This window comes from Catharus ustulatus, chromosome 18, assembly GCF_009819885.2.
Source record: "Catharus ustulatus isolate bCatUst1 chromosome 18, bCatUst1.pri.v2, whole genome shotgun sequence".
NCBI lineage: Eukaryota > Metazoa > Chordata > Aves > Passeriformes > Turdidae > Catharus > Catharus ustulatus.
This window is the reverse complement of record NC_046238.1, coordinates 8,205,534-8,227,428: the sequence shown is the minus strand read 5'-3', so window position 1 is coordinate 8,227,428 and position 21,895 is coordinate 8,205,534. Positions and strand designations below refer to the sequence as shown.

Here is a 21,895-nt window from a genome sequence, read left to right as displayed (position 1 = left end):
AAGAATGAAAGTCTGGAGAGTCTCCCCCAACGTCCCCCACATGCATCAGAAACTGGAATCTGCTGCAGGGCTGCAGTAGGGTGTCTCAGCAGACTCGGTGGGGAACGAGGTCTTCTGAAACAAAGTGTAAAAAGCGTTTCTGTCTGGACTTGCCAAAAGACCTTAATGCAAATAGAACTGCAGGAAAATTAGGGTGGACTCTAGTGGCTGCCTCCCCCTCAGGGTTTTGGTTTTTCTGTTGTTTTTTTTTTCCTTCAATCCTGATGAAATTCATTACAGTTGCATTTAAACTGAGGTTGTGATTTAAATTTTCCAAAGCAGGCAGGACAGGTTTGAAAGCCTGATATATCAGTGTGTGTGCTTCCTGAGAACCAGGGTAGTTGCAGAGCCTTCCCCAAGGGGTGCCTGGTTGGTCCCCTCACCCCCTTGACATGCTTGCTGTCACACAGGCCAGTGGATTCCTGGCAAGTCCAGCAGGCTTGTTCCTTACAGCCAAGCAGCCCCACATTCAAACATGCCACTACGTTCCTTGAAGGTATTTACAGTTTACTTTTTAGTGCTATTTAAGTTCAAAGGGGCTAGTAAAGCCCCATTAAGCCATTTACATCAAACTGGTTAGTTAATTATCCTGTTGCAGGCTTTAAATTAGCAATTTATAACCCCTTCCCTGGAGATGCCAGTATTTGGAAACAACTCAGCCAGGACATTTTGCAGGGTGCAGTTAAGGAACAAAAAACACTACTAAACCAAAACACACCCTCCTCCACCAAAAAAAAAAAAAACAAAAAAAACAAAAACCAAAACAAAAAAAAACCAAAAAAACCCCCAGAATAAATATCTTCAGTTTTTTACTACAATCAATTAACTTCGGGAGAATCCAGTAGGAACAGAGGTGAGGGAGAGCCCACTATTACCAGCTAGCAGGGATAGTGAGGCTGTGTCTACATTAGGCTATGCAGCAAAATGTGATTTGCAGAGACCCAAAGCCAGCCTGAGAGGCTCCACAGCTAGAGGAGGATGATTCTTTCCGTACAACAAGATATTCTGCTTTTCAGTAGCATAATCAAAGGTATTTTTACATTCATGTGTACAAAAATGTGTCTGCCCACAAGGGAGGAAAACTATTTGAGGGTTTGGATCTGGTCAAACTGAACACCGGCATACAGCTGCAGTCCTCTTTCAGGTCAGGATTAAAAAGACACATTTATACCCCTTTGTCATAAGGGTCAATGACCCCATGGCCAAGTGAGGCTGGAGCTGAGGGGTCTCCATTCCCAGGATCTTCTCCCCTGCCAACAACCTTTAATTTCTGAGAAGGAGAGTCTGTCATCCACTCAGGGACTGGTTATTCCAGACAACCACACTGAGTACAAAGCTGTTACAGAGGAGAATTACCACCTTCCCCCCAAAATACCTGAGTGCCCAAACTAACCAGGTCCTAGAGCACAACCCTCCTCCTTATTTCTACTAGCCATTACTTTAGTTCTGCAAACAATTGACATACTGGATGTTTACCTGAAAATCTTACTTAAAATAAAGATGGGAGGGAAAGACTGCTCAGCTGCTGCTATTTCCACACAACAATCTATCAGATGTAGGAGAAGCCTTGGCCCCAGTCTTGGAAGCTGTCCCAAACCAACAAGCACTTAACACCTCACCAAGAGCAGGAATCCATGGAAAGATGGGCCATGTGGAATAAGACTAAGGCAAACTAGGAGATTTCACATGAACACCAAAAAAAGGCACATCAAATTAGAGAGAAAAATTCTATTCTACTTGAAAGACATGACAGACAGATGGAATCAAGTAATATGACAGACCCTGCAATTTCTTTTTCCTTTATCTTAATACATCCCCTTTTCAATAGCCAAAGAAAAAACCAACCCCAAAACTATCAGATTAAACTTAAAAAAGAGAGATAAAAATCTAAGCAATTTAATTCTTTAATGCTATGCGACCATGAGATTTAGGTTGTATTTGCTTGCTTCTTATGGAGAGTAACTGTTCCACAGTAATTTTGGGATGGGGCAGATGGGAAGAAGAGAGGGAAATACACTCAGATTTCAAACCAAAGTGGCAAAGTATTTTTGTACAAAATTTGTAAGATGGTGCGACTTTTATGTGATTTACTGCTCTAAATTGCAAAACAGAGGCCTTATAATAAAAATACTGGTTAAAGACAAAATCTAAATTATCTAAAGACCCGAAAAACCCAACCCCACACATAGACAACATTCCCTGAATTCTCTGCCCTTTCTTGGGAGCAGTTACACCCAAACCATCACTCAGACCAAAGGCTGTTCTCTCCTGCAAACACCAGCCTGGCCTTGGAAGCAGCCCAGTGCTAACAGGCTACAGGGCTGCCTGATATTAGGGAATTAAATAATGTGCAGCCGGGGAGAAAGAAGAAAGCAAAGCCCTCCTGAGAATAAAATGAGAGTCTTTCCTGCTCCACCAAAACCTTCCATTTCCAAGGCATGCAATACCCAGCCTGTGCCTAGAACAGGTGTGTCTCCTTAAATACCTCGCATGTCACACTTGTGTCTCATGGACACAGTCCTGCGGGATTATATTAGTACCAGTGCATACCAGCTGGAGCTACCCTCGGCGGTGTCCTGTGACTCCTCGCTGTGACGGGGGGAGCCGCTCTCTCCGCAGGCACGGCCCCTTGGCCACATGATCCCGGACAGAGACAGACAGACAGACAGACAGACAGCCACTGCGAGCACTTGTGCTGCAGGGGCCGACCCAGCGCAGGGACAAGCCAGAGACCTCCTCCAGGGCAGGAAGGGGCACTGCCGGGACACTGAGCACAGGCTCCAAGTGGCATTTTCTCTCCCTCCTCTGTGCTTATTACCAGCAAATTCTCAACCGATTTATGCCAAATAGACACGCTGAAGACCTCCTTTAAATAAAAAGAGATGAAAAAGAAGGCAAATAGAGCAAAGTCCACCCAGCCATCCCCAAGCAGAAAATGCTGACAGGGCACAATGCAGGTATGGCTAAAGCAGGATGAAGGAAGAACAAAGGAGAGCGAGCCTCATACATCTTCAAGTCAGTGCAGAAAGACACCCCTTGGCAATTTCAACCTAATTCATCACTAACCTTGGAGCGTGCTAGCTGCTAGCCTAAGCAGCTGAAAGAGATAGTAAGAAAAATTTTATGGCAGCAAACACATTAGTGACATTTTTTGTGTCATGGGTGGCACAGATAATACAAAGGGAAGAGCTACTCGGTTTTAGCTATAGCTCTGCATCACAATTCAAAGGAATTCTTGAGCATGAAGAACTGCCCGGATGCCATCCACCATGAAAGGGATCCTGTAGTACTGATCAGGGAGCCAGAGCACTCACAGATGTGAGAAGCTGCTGAGCAGCACACATGGGCTAAGAGGTGGAGCCCTGTAGCTTGTGTCCTTCTTAGTAGCACAAGTGCCTTCATTTCCCAGAGAACAATTCTTGCAACAGCTCTTAGGAGAAAGATTATGTGGGAAAAAAATGAATGGACCAATCTTGATGAAAAGCCTAACTTACAAGGAATCTACCACATCCATAAATTATTACACTGTTTAATTAATTCTGATTTCCAGGTTTCAGTACACATCAGGTTTATCTGCTCATCCCTACAGTAACTGGCTCCAGGCATCACAATCAGCTGTTGGGGATGAAGGCATTGCCAAGCTAAATGTTCTTCTCAAGTGTTTTTACAGTCCACCTCTGCTTTATAACCTATCAAGAAATGGGTGAAACAGAGTGTTCAATGAACCCAGTTCATCAGTCCAGTGCAAGTTGGAAGCAAAGGGAAATTCTCACATACTTTACATCCCATTCATCTCTTCCTCTTACTGGCTATTTCTGCTCAAATAAATCTAGAATAAAGACATTCCATGATACTTCATTCTCAAACACATGAGCAGGACCTCAAAGCCCCTCAGATCCATCTACCCCTACAGACACCTTCTTATTTCTCAGTTTCCATAGGCCTCAAGTCTGCAGCCATAAAAATCAGCATTAACTGCCAGGTGAACTCTTACTACTTAGCCAACTATTTATTGTGCTAGGTCCTTCACTGCCAGGCAAACATCAGTTGCAAATGCCACCCTGTGTTTTCAGACACCAGGACTTTAAATGCTGAACAGTCTCCCATAACCAAAATTTAGTATCCTTATGTTTTCTTTATTCTTTGCCAGCCACAGTGTTAGGGACTTCCTGGGCAGTTAGCAGCCAGCCTGGTAGGAGCTCTGAACTTCACACATTTGTCAGGAAATTTTGGAATACAGACTGTCCTGTACTTCTCAAGCAATTTGAAACCAAGTTGACAGAGCAGGTCTGGGTCCCCAAACAGACAAATGGAGGCACAGCTGTATTTCATAGACACTGTGCCAGATAGAAAATGTGCACTTCCAGGAACCTTGAGACTTGGTGACACACCTAATGCAAAAATGATTATTTAAGAAGCCATTTTTTAAAATCCTCACAATTAGTACAAGAGTGCAATCATTCACTTCATTTTTCCACTAAAAAAATAAATAAAAAAGAAAGAAAAAATAAAAAATCAGACTTTGGGAAAACCAGGCCTTATGAGCAACCCCTCTGCATATCCAGGGCTGCGTGTTCCCATAGGGAAAGTCTGAATTTCTAGGTGAGAGTAAAAGAAAACAACTCCTTAAAGTAGGAGTAGCTGAGAACAGAGCTGTCCACGTGCCTCTGTACAGGCCTCCATCCAAATGCTCAACTCCCACTCCTGTCAGTACTTGCAAGTCTTTAATCCAACTGAGGTTCTTCACCAACCTCCAGCTATTTCATGACGTGCCTGTCTTGCGGCATAAAATCCTAGAGAGTGTCCCCATAAATCAAGCACATTTGTTATATAATTGCAAAGGTTTTAAAGGGGAAAATGGAAAAAGTCCTACTGTCATTAAGAAGAAAATTAATGATCTAGAGCACAGCAGTAATTAGCCAGATAGCTATTCTTTTTTTATTGAGCAACCAGACTCATAATTAAGGTGCTTTTTCTTAAAATAATATATAAATAAACTATTGGAAAGTTTTACACAAGTTTAACTGGTGGAATTTCAGAGTTCAAATAAATTACAAGCCACTTCACTGTTGGACCGTCTGTCTCTAAGGCCATAATTAATTTTAATGTTCAAATTTGCAGTGCCAAAAATGTAACCAGGAGTAAAATAGGAAAAACCTCTTTAGGGGTCTCTTGAAGTTTGCATCAACAATATAGAATAAAGGAAAATAGGAGGCCAGGTGCATCCTCACATACTTTGAGAAGTATTTAAAACAAAGAACTTCAAAATTCATTTGCCCCCATTTGAGGGGGAGGGTAATGGAGATGAGAGAGAGGAAGGGAAAGGAAAAAAAGAAATCAACTGTTCCATTAGAGACTTCATATATGAACACTCAGAGGGAGTTTCCTTTATCTGTGTATCAAACCATTGCAAGTACAGGAAAAGCCAGGGCAATGCCATGCCAGCAGCTAAATGTGATTTTACTTATTTATTTATTTATCCAAGAGAGCATTCAGTGGTACAGGAGACTGGATTTAAATAGAAGTAATTGAAGGCTACCAATTTGAATCTCGTTTTCCATTTACACTCTAGGACACAAGAGATGATCAGTGGCTGGTAACTAAAAAGCCATATTGATTTGCAAACAAATATAATCTGCTCTCAATTTAGTCTTATTTTCTTCTAACCAGAGCTGCACTATCTTCAACTGAAACATTTATTCCATTTCATAGGTATTTATCCAGCTGGTATTTCTCTCTTTTTTTAAATAATTTTAATAAACAGCCAGTGACCTTCATTAGACATGCCTGAAAATTCAGAAAGTAATGATCCATTGAGAATTTTTTACTTGATTTTTGTATCTGCCACACTAAGCATTTAACTCAAAACATTTTAACATTTAAAACAAGTTCTTTCATGAAGAAAAGTAAGCTGTAGCTGATGATCTAAAACTGAATTCACATTGCCTTGTCCCCTTCAAAATCTAGAGCTACCAGATGTTGACCTCCCATTAGATCTACCAGCTTAGAAAAGGAGAACCAGCATCCTGAAATGCTTAAGCTTTCCTTGTTTTCTCAACTGAAATATTTTACTGATTAAATCAAATAAAATCTTGCAAAGGCAGCTTCATCAGTCAGAATGAACTCTTGTTCCTCATATACAGGGCCAGACTTTCTGCAATTGAGCATTCTGTCTTTCCTTAAACCTTTGGCAGAACACAAGCAATGTCTAAATAAAGACAGATCTAAGCTCATTAAGATCTATGAAAATTGCTTAAGGCAGTCATTGTAATTTCAAGTTTCTCTTCCAGGTTATTAAAAAGATTGTTCAATTCAGGAGCTTTTAGTTGTTACATCTACAGTGCATTTGACTTCTTAATCAAACTGCCATCAAAGACTACTAAAACCAACAAAAGCAAGAGGTGATGCATCCATTTCCTACCATACATATTCTGCTTCACTTTTCTTGGTGTATGTACTGATTGCACCTGTCCACATTTTGTTTAGCAATTTATATTAGAGAAAAATCTTATTTTCAAGCAAAATCTTAATACACATGCCAAATAACAAGTTAAAGCTTAATTTGCTATCAGGGAGATGGTAGAGAAACAGAAGACAGACCTCCACTTGATCAAACACAATGTTATGTGCAAAGTGCAGAAGAAACAGGTTTTCATTGAACCTTCACATGCAACTTGCAAATTCATGTTTGCCTTCCTAATCCATGATATTTCTCAAATCACTTCTGCACTAACTTCATTACTCCTTCCCAAGATAGCACTTCCATTTATAAAATTCATACTTAAATTGCTTGCACAGACCTGTAAACTTAGGAGAGCTGAAAGGTGGTAGAGGAGGTGGTGCATGGTGGAGGATGTTGTTCAAGCTCACCCATGGCCACATATTAATCATCCAGTAATCTGGCTGAGGTGACAAAGCAGGAAAAGTAGCACTGGAGTGGACAGGGTGCCCTGGTCCTACATCATGCTGGACCACTGTCATGTATGCAGCTTGGACGTTGAGACAATCCCCCTGGATAATTTCCCAGTATTGCTGGTTTCAAGTTGTGGATAGATAGCAGATGCACAGAATGCATTGTTCTATTCTTACAGATTTTTGACAAAACAAAGTCTGGATGCACTGAAGGAATTAAACCAATAAACCTTCTTTGCTCCTGCTATAAACAGCCATATTGCTGGTGTGGAGGGAGAAGCAACCAGGGGGAACAAAACTGCACATCCCTTTTTTAAAAGAAAGATGACTTGTAACTTGGAATTGGTCTAGCAAGAACACTATTTTCCTTCCTTAATGAAGTTCCTTGTCCAGTATTAAAGGAAAGTAATCTTTCAGTAGCATTTCAGCCACCTTCAAAGGGCAATTTAAAAAAATAACATGGGGTTGTGATGTTTAAACAAGCTTTTCCACCAATTACTTAATAGCATCCAGAGGCTTCAAGTAAGAAATAGGACCCTTCATACCAAACAATTTATAGTAGCAATACACAGAGTGAGGCAGAGGACTTGAAGGGAAGGAAAATGCTGGGGGCAAGGAGAGAGAGGAGGTAAAAACCACAAGTAAAATTACTAAATATATCCAAAATCTAAAAACTGGAATAAAAACCAATGCCCTGAACCAAAGCCTTCTGGAAACACAAACAAAAACAATCCACAAACAAACATAAAATTCCAGAGATCCAGTGGCCCAGTCTGGAGAGAACCTTGTGCCCTGGAGTATTCCTGCATGGCAAGTGATGACAGCTGACGGCTACAAACTCATTTGCCCCAGGACTGCCTGGCATGTGAACTCACAAGGGCTCTGTGTGCTGGAAGAGAAATCTCCCAAGAGAAGAAAGAAACTCTGGCTGTTTTGCCTAGAAAAGGCTCCTCTGGAGAGCAGAGCCGTGCTGAGGGTGGCGGGGAGGCCTGCGCTGCAGCCGCTCTCCTCCTGGGGCAGGGAATGCCACGCTGCAGCGAGCTCGCTGCTCCCAGGTTCACATGGAAGCATTCCAAGCTACTCAGCTTCTGACAGCTCTCCAACTGCTCTTCCACGCGGTATTGCTTTACATTACATTGCTTTCCCTGCCAGGAGGCACTGCTGTATTACAGTACAGTCATCTAGCAAAATGTAAAACTGATTTTTCCACCTCCCAAATATCAGCCGACTGCTGCAGTCACAGCTACAAGCCCTCCTCTGTGTTGTACTTTCCTGCTTTGGTACAGATATACAAGGGATTTTAGTATCTTCTCTTCAGCCTCCTTCCCAACTATCTGCTTCCTCCCTCCCTGTCGTGCTCTACCAGTCCTTTCTGTGCAGGGCAGCCATCCTCAGCTTCCAACCCAAGTGTCACTGCTACTCGAGTTAAAAACGCCCAAGCCAGCTCATTAGGTGCATTATCAGTGACTGTAGCACCAAGAGAACTGTGAAAAGTAGCTGGAAATGTTGTAGTTACTTACACTTCGTTAACAAGCTCAGCTTCCTGTTCACTAAGAATTTTAAAAAAGATGGCAGCTACAGAGGCATTTTATAACGCATATACATTTTTAGGCATTTGACTTCTAATTCTCTTAATTTCAGTGTGCTTTACATTACCTGTGGGCTGCAAGGCAAAACTAGTTTCCTGCACTGCAGGGTTGCTGGTTTCCTTTCTAGTTTTGAACTATAAAAATAGCCGTGTTATAAGAGCAAAGATCTATCTATCTCTCGCTATTCTTCAGCAATAGCCAGAACAGGACCAAAAAGAAAAAGTGAGGGACAGCAGAGAGGGAGGAAAAGCAATGGCATGGAATACAGGCAGTCTTTCTCCTCCTTACACTCTGTGCAATTGTTAAAGATCTCCTGATCCAGAGGTTGCATCCAGGCCATCACTTTTAATAAGGACTTATCTGTCCTTCATCGATTTTTCAATCTGTTTAGACTTCTGCTATCCATAACACCCTGTGGCAATGAATTTCACGTGGTAACTGCTGCTTGACAGAGTGCCTCCTCTTCGCCTGCTTTGAATCAATTTAGCGAAGCCAGGAACTGTGAAGGATCACTCCCTACTCCCCTTCCCATTCATGACAATACAACACATCTGCAATTTCTGTAATAAGTCATCTCTTCTCTATGGCAAAGAGAAATCACAGGGACTGACTTTTCTCTGGGCCTTCCCTAGCCCTCCACTACCTTTGAAGGTGGTGATTAGAACTGCACAGCACCTAAGACACTGGCACACCATGGATTTTCCCAGCAGCACACTGATGGTTTCTGTTTGGCTAACCAGCTTGAGTAAACACCCAGAGTTTGTTGTTTCTTCAGGGAGTACAGCATTTCCTCCCAGCTGCCCATTTGTCTCTCTGCAAGAACTTTCTGGGGACTCACTTCAGAGTGCTCTTAAGTAGTCTGCTGAGATAACAGGTGAGATTTTTCTTCCCCCAACAACTGGTGCCACAGTTCTCTCAATTTTTTTACCCAATTCAAGTCTCTGCCAATTTTCAAAATCTTCCCAAAAGCACTGCAGTTTGCAGTCACTCAAAGCTTATGGGTGCTTTCTTTCACCTGTACACCCAGCAAGGAGGGCCACAAAGCAGAGAAGCAGAAAGGACATGGTTCTCCCCAGCAAACAGGAGAAGTATGGTTCCATTAAAATCTGTACTGACAAACGAAGGAAACTTTCTGTCGTGTCCCAGACAATATCCCAGTCTTAAGAAATTTCCCAGGAGGCCCCACATAACAGTGACTGTCCTGAAGGATCACTCAGACTTGGCAGTGTGATGCACAAATCACTACCCAGCCTCATGAGCCCCTGCTAATCCCAAAAGATGTGCTTCACCAAACAGAGCTGCTCCATATAATTGCTTGGCTTATCTCCCCTCTCTTAGCTGAGCTACCATGGTTCCTAAAGGCCTTAAAATTAATGACAGATATGCTTGCAGATTAAAACCCCTCTACCTGTGTAGTGCTGTGTGCATCACTTGTTCACACAGCATTGTCATCCACAGTCCTCAGCTGTGGTTTCTCTGTGCTTCTTATAAGCAGCTCAAGTGCTGCTGAATTAGCAAACACTGGGAGGAAACATCAGAGCAGTTTGTTTGACCACAATTTCAGAATTTATAGCAGACAGTTGTAACACATCAGGAGAAAAACAACAAAAACCAAAGTTATAAACTGAAACACTGCATCTCGGCTTACCTGACCAGAAAACCGAGCAGGTAATTTGAACAAAACACAGACTCTTACGAACACGCAGTTAACAAAAGTAGCTCAAGACAGATCAAGAAAATAATAGCACATTTTACTCCCATAGTTACAAACCTCTGAATTTGGATGAGGTAACTATAGAAATAACAACCTTTGTACATTGACAAATATCTACAACTACCCATGAGCATAAGACAGTGTGCAGAAGCTGGGGGAATAAAGCAATCCAGTTCAGCATATTGAAACATTCCTTTTAGGTATCTCATTTACTGAATATTTTGCACACAGTGCCTGCAAAAGTACACTGGGTGTGTTAAGATCTGTGAAGAAGAATCCCTGTCCTTCAGTTTCCTAAGGAAATTATGTAAGACAGAACATCCCTTTTACTCAGTAGGATGAGAAATTGCACCAAATCCCTTGTTGGGAGTTCTGACATAAAGACAATTCAGAGAGTCAGCCAGAGACCTGCCCACACCCATCACCATGACCTTCCAAGACTGGAATGAGAAAAAGTTGTGTTTAAGTTTTGCACTTCACATGTCAGTCACCTCTATTTTCTCTTTTGAAATGTATGCACAATATACACACACATTTACATACACATGTACAACTCCCTTCTGATATTTCTTCTGAAATCTCTACTCTGGCACTTCTTGTGGTGTGGAATCTATTATATAGCTCCCCAGTTAGTCTACCCCCTGTGTTATAAAATGCTGCCATCCCATGAGGGATCAGAACCAGCCAGGAGCTTGAACACAGAACACAACAGCCTGCTCACAATAAGCAGAAAAGTTATCGCTGTAAAGCAGTTTGCAAAGAGTGCCTTAAACACTATGACAAGAAAATGGCAGTCTGTTCAGAGCTACACCAAGCAGGGAAAAAACTTTAAGTCACTTGAGTCACAGAGACAAAGAGAGAGTCTCTCTGCTGTTCTCCAGAAAGGAGTGTACAAACAGGTGAGGAAGCAGATCCTTTCTCCTGCCTTACACATGGATATCTATCAGGCTTTGAGCTACAAAAAGTCAGAATGTACTGTTTGCTCACTTCGCCTTTCTTCGGTAACCAACTGAGAAGCTGCATTCTTCTTAGCATGAAAATACCCAGCTCCAGCTGAACTCTCAGAGATCTGACTGAGAAGAATGAGGGATTGAGGATGCCCTCCTTGAGATAAATGTTCTGGCCTCTCGTGGACATAACTCTCCCAGCAGGAATTGACAACTGATAATGTTATTGCAGAAAATGCAGTTTAACTCAGTTCTGTTAATAAAGTCCTCTCCTAGCTGAAACTAAAGGATCCCTGTTCACATGGTATCTTCCACATTTATCCTGCCACTGCTCCAGAAGCAGAACTACTACTAGTGAGGAAAAGTCACCCATAGTAAGGGAATGGACACTACTTCTAAGCCTCAGAAAAAGGACAATGGATGAACTCACTTTGCAATTTGAGAAGAGTACTTGTTATCATCGATGACATTTGCATGAAACAGCTTCTCTAGCTCTTGGTTTAATGAATAAAGGAATCAAATCTTTCAATATATGTCACAAATAACCACAAAGATTTGCCATCTGAAACAGTTATATGTGGTTCTCTCTCCATATCCACCATTTACAAATAAAGATTTCTGAAGTGATCAAATAGGAGGAGAGCTGAAAAGTAGGCAGAGCTCAATGTGTAGCCAAATTGAATCATCAAGGAAAAATCTGGACAACACAATATTGAAAGTCTTGGAGACAGTTTGCAATGGCTTCACTTTGTTCAGTTTTTCCTTAAACAAATGTTTTTCTAGCAAGCTGGTAATTTTCCTGTTGTATCAAATTCCTTGATACCTGCTTGGAAGAAAACTTCATTGATCCATGAACATTTGTTTGCATGTCTTATTTGAGCTGTGAAAAAAATTCAAGTGAAGAGATGAAGAAACTTGCCCAAAGTGAAAATGGCAATTGCAGAGCTAAGGAGGGACCCCCATCCTCATGCCCCTATCTCCTTGGTCATTCTGCAGCTACAGGAAAGCACAGGCAAGAGGCCCTCAGCTGAAGGACAATGGTAGAGTGAACTGGCTTCAACTGCCTGAGCTCAAGCTGCTGCTCCCAGTCAGTAGCAGAATCATCACATCCATCCCTTCTCAGGGAACCCAGAGCTGCCCCAGCAGGCCAGGATCTATCCATGGGGTTAGGCAGAAAGTAGTATCCAAGGTACCTATCATGGTAACATCTAAATGCAAGTATCAGAGTACTTTAGAGACAAAAAGGGCTTTCCCCCAGGCTGTTTAAAATTTGCATGTTCCTGTGTAGCACTGAAGATAGCAGCAATGGTGATTCATTAAGATAATGGTTTAAGTAGGAGGCTTTAAAAAGTTGGGGTGGATTAGCATCCAGAGGGCTGCAGTTGGAGCTTCTCCACTCCAGGCTGCCACCTTCCCTTTTAAGTGAAGGGATGAATTCCAAAATTCAAGAGAACTATGAATTAACAGCAGCTATATCACAACTACAATGTACTGAACCACAAGAGTACCACCTCTGCTCCAGCCGTCCTCCTTGGCAAGCACAAAATTTTATGCTGCAGGAAAATTTTCACGGCATTTTAAATTATTGGCAATTATAAATTATTGGGTTTCTCTTTCCTTGATTAGTTTGTTAGTGTAGGTTCTCCTCAAAAGAAAGGGACTGTGTGAATTTATTTTAAACCAATTGTCTGTCCACTCTAGAAACAATACATATTTTCTTTCAACCAATTGTCTTTCCCCACTATTGAATAATCAGATGGGTTTGATAAATTGATTGCTCCCACATAAGGATGTAAATATACACATTGAGAAAAAGCACACAAGCCCTTTCCACACCCCAACATTTAATCAAATCGTGATCAGTTACGGGTTGAGACATGCATTCTGTCCGTAACACCAGGCTAATGCTCAGACTTCATCCCTGCTAAGACAGAGGCCTCTCTACTGTGATTTTCATATTTACTTTCAGTTGCCTTTTAGAGAGATTTACAGGCAACCAGTTTGGCTATTCTGCTGCTCACTTGGAATGGTTGCAATAGGGCATCCCGGTGTGTATTGCCCACTCACCGCTAGCTGTGCTTGGTCTGAACGTCTTCTAGGCACTCTATCCCATGCTGATTCAGAACAGAATAGCTTCCTGGAATGCAATTATAGAAACAGTGAGGGTTTGTCTTAAAAAGGGATTATTCCAGAACAGCTATTCCTTATTAACTATTCCAAATTGCCTCTTCAATAGGATGATGAAGTTAATGGAGAGTAGCTCTTCCATTCAATTTGTAACTTACCGTGGTCTCAATCAATGACCCTGTTTAGGTGAGCCCTTGGTACAGCCTCACACACCCATAACAAAGGTTGCACCAACAGAAACAGACTCACAGTTGCAATGAAAGTAGAGTTGCACATCTCAGCTGAGTTTGTTTTAAGTTGGGCAGATAACAAGATCAGGAAATATGTTTTAAAAAATAGTTGTTTCAATCACAGATATCATCAGTACTGCCTGTGACATTTTGTACTTGACAAGTCTTAGGATCTGCTTTGTTCGAACTTGGTTTATTCCTCAGATATATGGAGACCATAACAGCAGGGAAATTTTGAGTTCTGGAACTTCTTTGTTTATTAAGTTCTTAGCTTGCAAGATTTCTCATCCAAAAGGGCTGAGAAAGTACCTGGCACATCTTCGATGCTTATTGAATACATTAAATAAATCAAACGTTTTATGATAAAATTCCACTCCCCCACACCAAACAGATGTAAGTGCAAGTCAAGGAGGCTTGAAAAATTGCACTAAAATTGATTTTGCTCCAGTTTTCCCCAAAGGAAAAAATTTGACTGTGGGTTGAGACAAAAAACATGGAAAATTTAAGCTATCATGAACAACTGAATAGAGAAATGGAGAAAAGACAGAAGCCAAAACTGAACTTCACGTTCAGCATGCATAATTTATATTCTCTCCAGTGTTCTACATGAGAGGCATTCCTGGACTCACACGTAAAGTGGGAGTCTTTTTCTTGGGCTCATCATACTTGTAGAGAAAAATGCAAGATACCTTAATGCTGGTGTCTCCTGCCTACTCGGGGGAAATCACAAACCACAGAGATCATGAGAGGATAGAAAAGATAGGACCCAACACAGCTGAGCATGTCAGTGCCAAAAGGATCCTGTGTCAAAAAAATGGTGATCCAGTCTGCCATAAGTTCATCACAGGATCAATCTTTCAGCCTCCTTTTGCATACAGGCAATCTTGCTCCGTGTATGTAATATTCTATAAGCAGCTTTTATGGGTTCTTTTCCCCATAAAAGAGAAAGTTAAGAAAGACATGATAGAAGGGGGTAAGGGCAAATTCAAATATATGCAAATCAAACCAGGGGAAAAAAAAATAAAAAAGGAAAAGAAATTGAAACCACTTCCAGTCTCTCCTTTAATAAATTCCACACTCTCATGGTCTCTGGCACCACTTCACAGTAACCCCAAAAGATGTTCACCTGCTCCCACAGCACTAAGAAACAAACAGTGAAACATGAACAAAGCAGCTCCCACCTAGGATGACCAATGTAATCCCCCGAGAGCACATTGCGAGGGGAAAACCTTATCATGAAAGCAGAAGAAAAACAAACACACACATGCACACACACAGCTCCACTGCTGTGCACCATTAGCATCCTCCCCACTTTCTATACACATCCAGTATCAGGAGATTTATATTCAGGCCAAAAGCTCATGCTGGCAGGAGAGGAAAGTACTTTGGAGAAGAGAGGGGAAGGGGAAAAAAAGCCTACAGTTTCTTGGCTTGTGATCAGCAGGCTGGATGCATTCTGTGGAACTAGGCCAAAGCATTGGTTATTATATTCAAGAGAACATCTGAATCCCAGCTCAAGGGAGCCGCGTTTGCGGCTCTCATTTATGCTGTATATCAATTGAATATCAAACCACATTTTCCGCCTTCTGAATAATAAAGCTTAATAGTTTGGGACTCCCATATGGTCTATTGTTAAAATATTTCCAAACACTGGCTGCTGTTTTATTTCTGAAGGAAAGATTTCTCTTTCCTCTTCAAGCTTTACTTGTTTAAAAGATGCTTGTAGCAAAAGCTAAATACATTAATCTTTTAAATATTTCCAGAGTTCAAAATAGGGCTAAAAAATGAGAGGATAAGGAAAAGAAAATACATTTTGAAACTAGCTTTTTTCTTTTTAATGTCACATGCAAATGTTTGTTCCAGGCAGAAGCAGCTGGTGCCACCAGGCTCTGCTGTTCAGAACAGGGGGTGCAGAAGCTTTCAGAAGCCATGAGTTGCTCTAACAAAGGAGGGACCACACAGACTCAAGCCATTCACAAAAGGACCCAGGCCGATTATTTGACTATTACTTACAAGGAAGCTTGGCCAGTAACGTAGGCTATAAATACTGGAGAAACCTGTTCTGTGCATAACCCAGGTTTGTCTTTTCACAAGTCCTGCTCTCTAATTAGCTACTCATTCCTCGAGGGCACTGCTGATGGATGGAGTGTATCAATTTGGTGCATTTATTTTTAAAAGTCAAGAAACTTGCTAAATAATAAAAGCATCAGCATAATAAACATTCTGCAGTGTTAGGAACAGTCACTAGTGCTCCTTCCCAGTCCCACCAGAGAAGAATATTCCTGTACTTTCTACTTTGCAGAAAAGCACTCAGTGGCAGAGAATCTGTAACTCAAAAGGGCTGCAGTGCCCTGCTCAGAGCCAGGATGAGAACTCAGAAGTGCTCAGCTTTTGATCCTGCATTCACCCCCTGTTCCATTTGCACAGAAGGACTCAAGTGCTCAGCGAGCAGAAGTGAAACTGCAGCACTTGCCTGGTCGTGCACTGGTGTGAACCCCCAGCTCCACCTCACCCAGCTCCTGACCTCTCCAAGGAGCTCCCCCTGCACTCAGGACAGGAACTCTCGGTGTGCCACCTTCCCACACATCTGCTGGACACCCGGCCAAGCACAGGGTGCTGAGCCAGGCACAGCCAGCAGTGCAATAGCACAAAACCAGAGCTGTTCCACAGCCCAGGGAGCCAGCTAGAAACTTCTGCTCTCTCCTTATCTTTTGTTCTAGCCCTCATTGCCGTTTCTCATTCCTGTCTCCTACTTCCCTCCTTCTGCCTGTGTGTTCCCCTCCCCTCCATGGCCTATCTGTCCCTCCATCGCCTGCTGTGCTCCAGTGTACAGGGCTTCAGAGTCAGCTGTCCCAACCCTGAAACTGGTTGCTCTTACTCACCAGCTGCCTCCTCCCCAGAAAGGAAGAAATTCCAGTATTTCAACATTTGCTCTCATCCCAATTCGGGCAGAAAAACTGAAATTAGAGACTATGTAGAATGGAAGTTCACAAGTTTAAAAAAAAAAAAAAAAAGGAAACCTATTTGTGAACACCAGTGCATTTTGTGTCATTTGAAATGGAATATTTTACATTACTGAAACCAAGGTTAGTTCATTTTGGTTTGGTGACCTGACCTGAAAAATTTTGTTCTGAGTCAGTACAATGTTGAGCTGCTTTTCTTCCCACAGTGTTGCACTGCCTCAGTCACTGCAGCTTGGCAGCCTGGTAACCCTGGCCCCACTTCTGGGTGAGACTCCCGTGCTGGAAGGCACTTCCCAAAGCACACACTGAGGTCTCCTGTGGCACTGCATGGCTCCTGAGAGACCTGTACTGCCACAAGGGAAGGCCAGGCCCTTGGAGTCCTGCAGAATAGGTACCTCAATCAAGAGGCCCCTGAGCAGTCAAGGATGACCTGGAATTCAATGCAATGTTTTGAACCAATCCCAAGTGAAGCCTTTTAGATCAGTTAGAGAAAAGCAAAGCAAAGAGCTATTCCCATTCAGGCAGCATACACAGGTCAATTCCTGCTAAAAGCTAGTTTATTAATTTTACAGGTGATCAGAAATCTAGCTTTTTCTAGGAGAAAAACAGTGTTTCCATTTTAAAGAAACTATACTGGTCCCTGAAAAAGCCACTCCAAGGAAAATTCAGATCAGTCTCCTACTGACCACAGTTGCATTCTTAAAAACTGGCTTAAAAATAATACCATGAACAAATCTCCCTCCTGCAGAAACTTCCTCAGCAGGGATCTTAAATTATAGCAGTATCAGCACCCTTCTGCCTCCTGCACAGCTCCTGGCATGACCTAAGGACTGTAGGATTTAGTTCATCAGCTGAGTTTAACGACTGGTTTAGAATCTGACAACTATTGAACCAGGGGGTTTGCAACAGATGTCTGAACATCAATACCTTGCTGCTGCAAGCTAAGGCATGAGCACAACTTTGATGAGAGTTGGGTAGAAACAACTGCTGCTGGAGCTGCTGAAGGCTCTGAGTTCTGCCCCACACGTTAGGGGTGCCACCAACTCATGCTCAGCAACCAGTTCTTAAAAGATGTGGAGAGGACTCAGAGAGAAGATTAGTATGCATTCACAGAAAGCTATTTTAATAGTTTTTCTGTAGATCGTATAATGCAGCTCTTGCAGTGTGTGTTCTTCCCCCAGGTCTGTTTATCTGAGAGAAGGCAGAATGTGTGTGTGAGTGAATTTGTGTGTATGGATGGATTTGATTCACTCTTTAAAAAAAAAAAAAAAAAGGTAAAAGAGAGACACTTAGCCTGTAGTTTCAGTGTTGGAAACTGCAATAAACCTCTCTTTTTAAACCCCATAACCTTGTGACTGTTTTATAGTTATAAGGAATCATAACCAGAGAAAGATTTAGCCTAACAGTGATCTGCCCTCAAAGACATTAATCTGTCACATCTAATAGAAGGGGAATAAGGAGACGAACCTTTCCTCTAAGTAATTCAAACAGATGCTGAATGGCTTTGGTGGGAACTTACAAGTTACCCCTGTAACAAGGGTAAATTTGGCAAGGCTGCACACCCAAAGATGCTATTTACAAGCCAGTGTGAGAAATATCTCTGCACGATTTCCTTGTGTTTTAAAACCTGAATTCTCTACAACCGTATCTCACCGCTTTGTGGTTGACACATTCAACCAGCTTTCCACCCACTTTTTCACCCCCTTTTTGCCAGCAAGATTGAGTCTCTCTTGCTTGCAATTTTAAATTCTTCTCAAAGTAATTTTTTACTTTTGAGGCATCAGCAGAAGATAATTAAGTGCATCATGCCAACATATTAAAGCAGTTTTTTATCACTATTTCAAATATAATTTTCTTTGTCTGGGCTAATAGTAGATTCTTTCTTACCCTGCAAAGCACACCAAAGACTTCAGTTTAGTTTCTCTTTCTTTCCTTCTTCATACCCTCTGTAGAAAATAAAGGTTTATTTTCTCTCCTTTTCTCTTCCCCCCACCCCCAACCTCAACCTCCAATTTCTCTTTTCTAGTTTTATCATACAACTTCTCTTCCTTGCTTCTCCAAACTCACCATAAGAAACATTACTTGACACCTTGCTCTGGGTTCTCGCCTCTCCTCCAGAGGAGCAACAATTGGCTCCTGGGACACTTTGCTCTGTTTCCTCTCTTGGAAAACAGCCAAGGCTTACTCAATTCTCTTTTCCTCAGGTCTGCCACTCTGCCCACTAACCTATCCCCATTTTCCACCCACACTGAACAAGACATAAGGTTTCCAAACTTGTCTGGAGAGCTTAGTCCCAAATTCAGCTCCTTGTCCTATAAGAGACCAGACATGAAACCAATACCAATGCTTAAGAGTTCCCATGATATCTCAAAGCAGGTGAAGACCATTATTGTCAGATTCCTAGCATGCAAAAAGGCTGATAGGGAGCACTGAAAGATATGGGGTAGCAAGAGAGCAAAATCAATTGCTGTGGCAGTCCAGGGCAAAATATGAAATTCAGAGGAACAGTAAACTTAGACACTGGTTTTCCAGACTGGTCAGGGGAGGATTGGTGTTAGAGGACCTGAGGGTAATCCCCAGATTACCCTTCCTCACACTCGCAGGGAGCAAATGTCACTTTGCATGGTGCAGCTCAGGAGCATGCTCTATGTTTTCATGTTAATGAGTGTGGAACCCAACTTCTTCCCCTCCCTAATTTTTATATAATTAAGGATCAGAACGAGCACTTTGTTTCAGTCTACAAAAGTGACACACAACAGCACTACAGAATAACAGCAAAGGGAGAGAATGAAGTAAAAAAATTGCAGGTGGTAGACACTTACTGCTCTGGCCACTGCATGAAATGAAGGCTTGAGTGCACATTTTTGCCTGATTGCATAGCTGTCTCTGCTGCCCATCTAATCTGCTTAGAAAACTGGTTTTGAAGGATATGGTTCAGACATACCACTCGCATGGGGAGGGGGGAATGATGAGGGGAGAAAAAAAAAGTGCTGCAGCTGCAAAAGATAAAATAGAGACAACTAATTTTCTCAGAGCTTGCAACACAACCTCTCCCCCTCCTCCACATGCAGTCACTGCACTGGCAGGATAAGCTGGAGATTCTCCAGCGTAAGCAAAGAAGGCACAATAAGGTGTGCAGGCCCTTCTCCACCCCGCTCCCCACAGGCCTTGGGGGTAGCACAGAGCGGAGGCTGCGAGCCCCGCTCCAGGGAGGGGGACATTCCTCCGCCCGCTCCATTGCATTCCCGTTTTGCAGAGGGGACGTGAGAAAGGCGCAGTGCTGCATGTTATGCCGAGACAATAATGAGCGTATGAGAGCTGCAGACTCCTGCTGTACCAATTGGTGGCTGGGTTCTGAACTCTCATTGTGTGATCCGATTTCTCCTGTCATTCAAGCCATTTTGCAAACTCCAAGCATACGTTCATTTAAGCCATGTGTCCTGAAATCTAAACAGCTGAAGGGGACAGGGAGAGAGGGGTAGGGAGAGAGGAGAACCACTGGATTTCTAGTGACAGTGTCTAAAATACACATTTGCACAAGGAAGTCTCACTTTAGGTCGTCACTTAGCAAAACAACTACAGCTGCTGACAGGCAAGAGGTACAGTTTCAAGTGACCATCAGACATAAAATAGGCCAAATAAATTACTGCAGTCTAAAGGGAGTGGGGGTGTGTGCTCTCACAAATGTAACAGAGATAACAAATGGATTACCACTGGGTGACCCAATGTCAAGATTAGCAGCCCCAGTTCTCATTTCAGCTACACCGTAGCAATGACATTACCCAAGATCTAGTAGAAGCGAAACTGAAATCAGAGTCCAGCCCAGGATGTCAGGGAGGCAGCTGCTTTAGTTTTTTAATGCCTAGAATTTCAACCCAGTTTGCTTTGTTTCAAAAGCCTAAACTGCCTCTGACAGAAGGGGCAGCAGCCTTTGCCAGCTGCCACGTGATCTGCAAGGATGTTTTCTAAATGGATTTCTCTTTTTTGGTGGGGTTGGGGGAGAGGAAGTAGGGGTTGTTAGTGATAGAGGTAGCATAAGGAGTATTTTGGCATGATTTTTCCCTTTCCTCAAAGGTATTTTGTCCCTTATTTCCATTCTGTGCCCATACATACAGTTACCCTCTCCTCTGCACTCTCCTACACATACACACCCATATTTTCTTTGAAAGAATCAAGAAGGCCAGATCTGGCCTTTGTGGGTCTTTGAGGAAACATTGTGTGTGGCTACTCCATCACTGAAGTAAAATACAAGGGGTTTTTACATATGTAAAAATAATTTTAAGCTTTCCAAATATTAATTGCTTATGGAAATTAAACATCTGCTAACAATAAACTCCTCAAACAAATGAGAAGATAGTTTCAGTCTGACTGAAATGCTTTCCATTGCTAATTGCTAAGAATACAATTTTCTTGTCTTTTACAATGGCAATGTCATTAGTTCTCCAATTATCCCAATATTTCAGTCCTTTCTCTTTCACAACAGAATGAAAAAGGTTGGATTCCCATCTCCAACGCAACTTTCAGAGTCCTGCAAAACCAAGTGAGAAACTGGCAATTAGGAGCCACGAAAAGCCCTCGGGGCAGAGACTGACTACGTGGGTTGCAGAGTCCACCTGCACACCTTTTCTTACCACATCGCCCACAGTCCCCTCCGAGTCTGCCGAGTTTTCACAAGTATCGTACTGCAGACTACACCCGGCTGTGGCAATTGGGTGCTGGAAGCGCAAAGAGGAGCTGAAATGCTGATAACCCACGCGAATGCTTAGAATAGCAGATGCCAGGGGGAAAGAAGGGGGCCACCAGCTGAATTTGCATCACACAAGGGAATAAGTCAGTTGGGCAAAAGCCCCATATGGCTGCTTGGGAATGCAGAGCTAAAAGGGCTTTCACTGCTTGGAGGACTGCAGATCTTCTCCAGCTTCTCATCTCACTCTCTGCAACTTGGTGCAGAAGCATATAGAAAAGATTTCAAAACCTCACAGTACTTTTCACTATACAAGAGAAGCAACTAGTCCTGTGCATGAATATGTTTTCTGCATTTAAGAATCAAAAAGCACTTAGCTACAGTACTTGCCCTCTATCCACTTAAGGGACGAAAGCCCCAGCCTAGTTTGCTCGAGGTCAAATAGCAAGTTCAGCAGCAACAGATGACAAGGGCTCAGGTACATCCAAATCCCATTCTACTGCTGTACCCCTTAGACTGAAGAGGTGTTAAACACCCTCATGGCGTCAAGAATGACTAATGCCCTCCCAGGTCAGCTTGTGATAGAAAACTGGGAACTTACACATCTCCTTCCTCTTGCCTCCCACTCCAGTATTGTTGCAAAGCCCATGTGATGAGATTTTCCTAATCAGCAATTAAATAGTTAATGCT

General features: G+C 42.5%; 1 protein-coding gene across 1 annotated transcript in view; it reads right to left on the bottom strand.

Annotated features, from left to right (window-relative positions):
• HIC2 (HIC ZBTB transcriptional repressor 2) overlaps window positions 1-13,392 on the bottom strand; it is a 32,052-nt gene extending 18,660 nt beyond the window's left edge. Inside the window, exon 1 of the mRNA XM_033076089.2 lies at window positions 13,269-13,392. The gene's annotated coding sequence lies outside the window, so the exon portion shown is untranslated. The remainder of the gene's footprint in view (window positions 1-13,268) is intronic.
• Between the last annotated feature and the right edge of the window lie 8,503 nt (window positions 13,393-21,895).